This window comes from Crinia signifera, chromosome 2, assembly GCF_055691185.1.
Source record: "Crinia signifera chromosome 2, ASM5569118v1, whole genome shotgun sequence".
Lineage (NCBI taxonomy): Eukaryota > Metazoa > Chordata > Amphibia > Anura > Myobatrachidae > Crinia > Crinia signifera.
The window spans coordinates 369,328,157-369,336,845 of record NC_139218.1 but is presented as its reverse complement, the minus strand read 5'-3'; positions in this window follow the sequence as shown (position 1 = coordinate 369,336,845).

Sequence of the window (8,689 nt, the reverse complement as noted above, 5' to 3'; positions counted from 1 at the left end):
AAACTAGGCCCCGATCATTGAGATCCGTGCAGGCTTCAGTGAAATGTAAAAATTTTTCCTTCAAGGTTATTCATGGTGAAGGCCTCGGGAGGTTTTCGGATCATCTTGGACCTGAGACGCCTGAACAGGTTCATACATGTAAGGCCGTTCAAGAAGGAGTCGATAGGGGGCGTGGCTTGACGGAGCAGCAGAGAGGTCGCGTTTTCCACGAGCTCCTGCTACCTGGCCCTACTAACTTACTAAACAGCCCTTCTGCACATACCAAGTGCCCGCAGTCGCCCTCACCTGACCTCCGGTGGCCGGCGCTGACGAGCGGGGAAGCCGGGACGCATCAGGACGGCTCCCGCTGGATGAGGCCTACTCACCTCCAAAAGCCGGGGCCTCGATTTTGAAAGCTGCCCGACCGGATCCGCCGGACGCTGCGGAACGGCGTCGGAGGGTCCCCTACCTCCCCCCCCCCCCCCCCGCATCCTCTGGAGGGGCTGCTGCCAGTAGCAGGCCCCTGAGTACCTGCAGGCACCCCCACACACTCCAGCGTCCACCAGCAGAGCCCTTCTCCCTGCCTCTACACAGCCGGCGGCCATCTTGCCAATACAGCCCAGCTCAGCACTGAGGTCAGAGTAAGTGCCTGACGTGCCCAAAGCACCCCCTGCCTCACTGTGCCTGCTAAACAGACCCCCACAATCTGACCACCCCTCCCAGAAACAGGGGTCCCCCATTAAGAAAAAAAACAACAAACAAAAAAAAATATATAAAAAAAATAAACGTTGACCAGGAGGTGGAGTGCCCCTGACCCCTCTAACTGACTTTCTCATCTGCCCCCACGGGTTGCTCCCGTCCAAACCCCCCTACTAAACCTTCAGGCACCCCTGTGTATTGGGGGCTGCGGAGCCGGGAGGTCGCTTGTGGCCTTTGCGGGTTGTGGCCCTTGGAGTATCTCACACTGAGCAGAGCACCCCTATCCCCCTGCCGTGGTGACGCCACCCTTACACCTGTCATCTGCAGAGATCCAGCAGCTGTACCTGTTACACACAAAAAAAAAAAAAAACACTTGACGGCCCATCTACAAGCTGTAGCCCTCCAAGCTGAGTCACCGGTGCCCCCGACTCTCCAGCCCCTGAGCCGTGCTTAAGTGGTTCGTTCTGCTGGCCAGGAACCATTTTACTAAGGTACTAAGAAGATGTGAAACCACCTTCTCTCAATGAATCACTACTAATCCCTCTGGATGGGGTCTCACACCATATCTGTTCTCTCCGAACGCATGAGCTACAACACAGGCGGTGTCTCAGGCCCTCCGTTTTACCTTTTACTTTTCACAACAATACCACCTACAGGCTACGTGCTCTGGTCTTCTTTATTCAGCAACTACCCACTGGTCACCTTACATTGCTACAATGCCAGCGAAAAGGGGTACCAAGGCACCTAAAACACCCGCCCCTCTGCACTTCCCTAAAACCTCAACTCCAGGGCGTAAAACCACCACGTCCACACCGACTCTTAATTTCACCCCTACAAACGTATCACAAACTCTGACTCCCACTACGTCAGCTGACCTGGAGCTGGATATTGACCCACAGGCCCCCCTATCGACACACATGATGCTAAAAATGTTTACGGCCTTCCGCTTGGATATCCTCACGGGCCTAGACTCATCTATCTTAGCCCTCCGGACGGACCTAGTGGGCATCACCTCCCGCACAGAACACTTGGAAGATAAAATGGAGGAGTTTGCATCCTCCCACAATGACCTTCTCTCTTCCCATGCGGAATTACAGACCGAAGTGTCAGCCCTCCGGGAAAAGGTTGCCGACATAGAGGACCGGTCGAGGAGAAACAACCTCAAGATACGAGGTATCCCAGACTCAGTAACCCCTCCTGAACTGAAAGATTATGTCTCTAAGCTGTTTCGGAAGCTCCTACCTATGGCGACCATGCAGGAACTGATTATTGACCGGGTTCACCGCCTCCCAAAACCCCGTGGTGGCTTCTCATCACAATATCCGAGAGACATGCTCCTTCGAGTCCATTTCTTCCATATTAAGGAGGAACTCCTTAAAGCAGCAAGGAATGCAGAAGCCTCCGACACCTTAGGAGGTCTACAAATTTACCATGACCTCTCCCAATTCACCCTGGATAAGAGACGCTCCTTCCGACCGATCACTACAGCCCTTAGAGATAACGACATCCATTACAGATGGGGATTTCTGGTCAAGTTAATCGTAAGCCATGACTCTTCAACATACATAATTTCTTCATTTGAGTCCGGAGTGAAGTTACTGGAAGATTGGGACATTCAGATTCCACAACCCAAAGCCACAGCACCAGAACCTGCAGCGCCAACCTGACTGTAAATCCTGCACCTAGGTCGTATCATGTTTTTCATTTATATGTATTACCTAGCCTTGCGCCTCCTCTTGGAGGTTTTATACGAGGTGGCTACCCTACTATAGGTGTGGGAAAAGCCCCGGGTTTGGGACTGTAGCCATCCACTCTGTAGTTTATTAGTTTAAAATTCAGGCAAACTTGCCTAAAAGTTCTCCAAATTTGGGTTAGAAAAAAAAAAAAAAAACAGTTTTAATTTCGTTCTACCCTTTAGCTCCAATCTGTGGGCCTTAGAATATAGTCACTTTATCTCCTTTTGAATCAGGAGTGAAGTAGCCATAGAACCGACCACTCAGACACTGGGCCCACATATCATACAAGTTGACTGCCCACCCGTAGCAGCGGGATATTCTCCGTGCCTGGGACAGTATTACCCGCTTAGTGGTTTAATGGCTTATTTCCTGGTAAATTTGCATAAGTTCACTTTAGATCTAGGTCAGTAGAACAGGAATTATAAGGTTTTGATCCTGTTCTATTAAGAGGTTTCAATGTGAGGACCTGAGAAAATGGTTATTACACTCATATGTTCGACAGTATTAAAGTTATTGTTAAGTGTGAGACCCATTGGGATCCACCCCCCAATGGTTATGGTTTTGTCACAACCCTTTTCGTGTGACAAACATAGTGGCCCTGACCGCAGGGCCTTTGCTATTCCCCCGTCTCCTTCCCTCCAATCCCCCCCCCCCTTCCACATTCCAAGATAAATCCAAATACTGTACTACCAAGACTAATCTGGTTCCTCCTCCCCAATGGTTAAATTTCTCTCGCTAAATGTAAACGGCCTAAACTCCCCTAACAAGAGATGCCAGGCCCTAGAAACTTTCCACACAGAACGCGCCAAAGTTATTGCTCTCCAGGAAACACACTTCCTGGCCTCGGCCCCCTTTAAATTTCATAACTCACGCTACACCGTAGGATACTTCTCAAATGGCCCAGCCAAGAGAAATGGAGTAGCGATTCTTTTCCATAGTTCTGTCCAATTCGAAGTAACCTCTCAACATACAGATAGAGATGGGAGATATCTGATTTTGGTGGGGAAATTAGATGACATTGATGTTACCCTAGTATCACTTTATGCACCAAATACTAACCAAATGCCGTTTTTACGCAAACTTCTGGAGACAATCCACCAAGTCCAGAAAGGTAGAGTAATTATAATGGGGGATTTCAATTTGTTTTTGGATGAGAAACTCGATAAATCATATACCCACCCAAGAACTCCTGCAAATAAGCATCCTCCCTCTCCCCTAGGCCATTTATTATTGAATTTGATCTATATGATGTGTGGCGCACTCATTCCCCTTCAGTTAAGGACTACACGTTCTTCTCACATGTCCATAACTCATACTCGCGTATTGACTTAATATTAGCAGATAAATGGTCATTACAATACACTTCCAAATCAGCCATTGTACCCATGTCGTGGTCTGACCATGCGGCTGTGACCTGGACTTGGCGCTCTACCCAATCCCTTAGCTCCTCCAAAACTTGGAGACTCCCAGATTATATTCTAGACTCCCCCGAAGCCTTAACAACCATTTCAAAAACGATCTCCTCGTACCTAGAATTCAACTCCCCAGCTGATACTTCCATCCCTACTCACTGGTGTGCCCTAAAAGCGGTTATTAGGGGTGTTGTTATCCAAACGGGAGCCAGGATGAAGAAACAACGGTTAGCAATACAAGAGGACTTGGAGCTGAAGCTACTCCAGGCAGAGTCCCTTAATAGATCCCGCCCCTCACGAGCGTTGAAGCGGGAAATAGTAGCCATTCGGAATCAACTCCAAAAGCTTTTCTTAGATCGACTAAAATATACGTACGCGAAACTACAACAGAAATTCTATTCCCTGGGTAATAAAGCAAGCAAATTCCTAGCTCACAAAATCAGACTCCGCCAAACCAGGAATAGAATTAAATTTATTCACTCCCAAGATGGGAAAAAAATCTTAAACCCCCCTGACATAGCTGAAGCATTTGCTAAATTCTACAAAAATCTGTATAACCTTCATTCAGACTCTGCCACCCCCCAACCTTCCCCCGCATTGATTACTTCCTTTTTGGAAACCCTACCCTTTCCCAAGGTGTCCTCAGCAGACTTAGATGCACTTAATACAAAATGGACAGAAAAGGAAATTTTACAAGTAATAAAATCCCTACCCCGAGCAAAAGCCCCCGGGCCAGATGGCTTCACCAACACATTTTACAAAAAATTTAATACCGAACTAGCCCCCTCCCTATCCTCTCTATTCAACTATGCCACCGAATCCGGCTCCCTCCCGGATGAAATGCTACAAGCCCGCATTATTACTGTCACGGCTAAAGGGCTGGATGGAGTCGTGTGGTGCACAGGAACTGGAGACGGACCAGGAGGAGTAGGATTGAAACGTGCCGGTTTAATAACGGATTTCATAAATGATAAACTTCACTCAAATACTTCTTTAAGTGACAGTTGGATAACTTAAATAGAGTCCAGCACAATACTAATAACGGGCAGGTAAATCTGGAAACGTATACTTGATGAGCCAGAGTACATAGAGGAAGATCCGGAAAGAGGTTGATTTGATGATAGAAGAAATGGATCCGGATGACTGAAAGATGATGGAATGAATGAGTTGAATGAAGGAGGACAGCGGAAAGCTGAGCAGGGTAATTCTGGGACACAAGCAGGAACAAGCACTAGGTAGGACTTGCAGCATTGGTGTCAGGAGAAAACTTCCTTGTAGAAAGATGCAGGGAGCAAGGCACCAGAGTCAGGAGAGAAAGAGCCAGGATCCAGGAAACAGCTAGGAGTTGTGAATGACTCCAAAGACTCATTGCACTGACACTGAACAGCCTAGGCAGATCCCCTATATCCCCAGGGGGCGGCTGCCATTGGCTGACAGCGCAGGAAGAGGAGGGAACCTCCACTCTGGGCCAATCTGTCTCCTGCCCTCAACCAAGATGGCGACGCCGGCCTCCCCTGCTGCCATCCCTACCTGGAGCTGCCCCTACTCGCACGCCGCAGCCTGGGACCTGCACACGCTAGCCGGCGGCGGGCGCGGACGGGTGAGTACTGTACCCGCCGCGCTCCGTCGCGGCTACGTGTGACAGTACCCCCCCTTTTCAGGGTGACCCCAGGGCGCCTATGGGCCTTGTGAGGATTTCTCTGAAGAAATTGCTTTATCAGCTTCGGAGCGTGAAGATCAATGGAATCCACCCAAGAGTTCTCTTCGGGACCAAACCCAACCCATTCCACTAGATACTGGGTACGAGATTTGCGGCAGCGAGAGTCTATAATGCGTCTTACCTCGAATTCAGCCCCACTCTCGGAGTTAATCTTGGGCGGTTTGGGAATCCTATTTTGATAAGAGTTCAACCTTAAAGGCTTGAGGAGGGACACATGGAAGGAATTCGAAATCCTTAGGGAAGGAGGAAGTTGAAGTCTATAAGCGACCGGATTAATGACTTGGATGATAGGGTATGGCCCAATGAACCGAGGAGCCAGCTTCATAGAGGGCAGACGGAGGCGTATATGGCGGGTAGACAGCCATACCCGGTCTCCGACTTTCAATCGGGGCGCTGCCCTTCTTTTTCTGTCTGCCATCCTCTTGTATCGGGCGGAAGATTTAAGAAGAGCGGTGTGGACTTCTGACCAGATTTTAGCAAAGCGTTGTAATGAAGTGGTTGCTGCAGGAACTTCGGAAGAGGATAATTCTGAGAAATCCGGAGACCGTGGATGTTTGCCGAATACTGTAAAGAAGGGAGTGGTTCCGGAGGAAGAGTGATAGGAGTTGTTATGCATATATTCTGCCCACGGGAGAAGATCCACCCAGTCATCTTGGGAAGACGAGACAAACAGTCGGATAAAGGCCTCCAAGTCTTGATTCACCCGTTCTGTCTGGCCGTTGGTCTGGGGGTGAAAGGCAGTGGAAAACTTGAGTTTGACCTGTACCGCGGCACAGAGAGCTCTCCAGAACTTTGCAACGAACTGTACTCCGCGGTCGGATACAATCTCTTTGGGCAGTCCATGGAGTTTAAAAATGGTTGAGATAAACAGCTGGGCCAGTACTGGAGCAGAGGGGAGACCTTTTAGTGGGAAAAAATGGACCATTTTAGAGAATCGGTCAACCACTACCCAGATTGCAGTATGACCTTTTGAGGGAGGTAGTTCACAAATGAAGTCCATTGACAGATGGGTCCATGGTTCTGTGGGAATGGTTAGAGGGCGGAGAGGACCAGCGGGAGTTATTCTGGGCACCTTATGCTGAGCACATCTCACACAAGAGGCGACGAAGTTGGTTACGTCGTGGCGGATGGTTGGCCACCAATAAGAACGTGACAGGAACATCAAGGTCTTTTGTGCTCCTGCGTGCCCTGCGAAGCGGGAAGAATGTGCCCATGTCAATATTTTCTTGCGGAGTTCGGGGGGAACAAACGTTTTACCTGGAGGAGGAGATGGCTGTATGGTTACTTGGGCGAAGACCACCGGATCGAGGATTGGACGAGGAGGTGTCTCTAGGTCAGAAGTCGTCTCAAAGGAGCGGGATAGAGCGTCCGCCTTAGTATTCGTGGTTCCAGGTCGGAATTTAATTTGGAAATCAAAGCGTTCAAAAAACATCGCCCAACGGGCTTGGCGGGCAGTAAGGCACTGAGCCTGTTTAAGAAAGGACAGATTTTTGTGGTCTGAATACACGGTGATCTTATGCCGTGCCCCCTCCAGAAGGTATCGCCACTCCTCTAACGCAGCCTTGACTGCAAGCAACTCCTGTTCCCCGATGGGGTAATTCCTCTCTGCCGGAAGGAATTTTTTGGAGAGGAAGGCACAAGGGTGTAATTCTTGATCCTCACCTTTTTGTGACAAGATGGCCCCGATCCCTTCCGAGGATGCGTCCACCTCGAGAATGAAGGGCCTGTCGAGGTCTGGTTGGAGGAGGATTGGTGCCGTCACGAATGCTCTTTTTAACTGCTGGAAGGCAGAGGACGCTTCGGGCGACCATCGGCTTGGATCAGCTCCTTTGCAAGTGAGAGCAGTGAGGGGAGCAGCGATAGTAGAGAAGTTCCGGATAAATCGCCGGTAATAGTTTGAGAACCCTAGGAATCTCTGAATTCCTTTGAGCGTTGTGGGGGCTGCCCAGTCTTGGATGGCTCTCACCTTCTCTGGGTCCATCTCTATCCCAGTGGCGGAGAGAATGTGACCCAAGAATGGAATGGACGTGACCTCAAAAACGCACTTCTCCAACTTACAGAACAGTTGATTTTGGCGAAGACGTCGTAGGACTTCGGACACTGTCTGTCTGTGAAGTTGAAGATTTGGAGAGAAGATGAGTATATCGTCTAGATAGACTACGATGGAGTGGTACAGCAAGTCCCGAAAGATATCATTTACAAACTGTTGGAAGACGGCGGGGGCGTTACAAAGGCCGAAGGGCATCACCAGGTATTCATAGTGACCGTCGCGCGTATTAAAAGCCGTCTTCCACTCGTCACCTGGACGGATCCGGATCAAATTGTAGGCCCCTCGCAGGTCCAATTTAGTAAAGATTGCCGCCCCTCTGATCTTGTCGAATAGTTCTGCGATAAGGGGTAAGGGATAGCGGTTTTTAATGGTGATGTCGTTCAGGCCCCTATAGTCGATACATGGCCGAAGACCGCCATCCTTCTTTTTCACAAAGAAAAACCCGGCCCCGGCCGGAGAAGTAGATGGTCGAATGAAACCTTTGTTTAAGTTCTCTTGAATGTACGAGGACATGGCCTCAGTCTCGGGTAGCGACAGAGGATAGATGCGGCCACGAGGAGGGAATTTCCCGGCCACCAGTTCTATCGGGCAGTCCCAAGGACGGTGAGGAGGCAGGGTGTCGGCACCTCCTTTACTGAAGACATCTGTAAATGAACGGTATGGTGCGGGTATAGACAAGGGTGGAGCTGAAGAGGATGAAGGACAGTTATCCTCATGTTGTGGATGGGTCTGGTAGACAGGAAGGATCTGAGGAATGCAGGTAGACTGGCAATCTGTTCCCCAGGCCTTGACCTCCATATTGGTCCAATCGATGTGTGGGTTATGTTTAGAGAGCCAGGGAAGGCCCAGGACCATTGGATGTGAGGACTGTGGAAGAATGAAGAATTCGAGGGTCTCTTGATGTAGAGCTCCTATGAGCAGTGTCACCGGGGTGGTCTGATGGGTGATTTGTCCACTACGAATTCGACTCCCATCCACTGCAGTGAGGACCAGCGAATGATCCAGGGGTTGCACCGGCAGGGCATGTTGGGTGACAAAAGAAGACGAAAGGAAATTTCCCGCTGCCCCAGAGTCCAATAGGGCCTGAACTCTT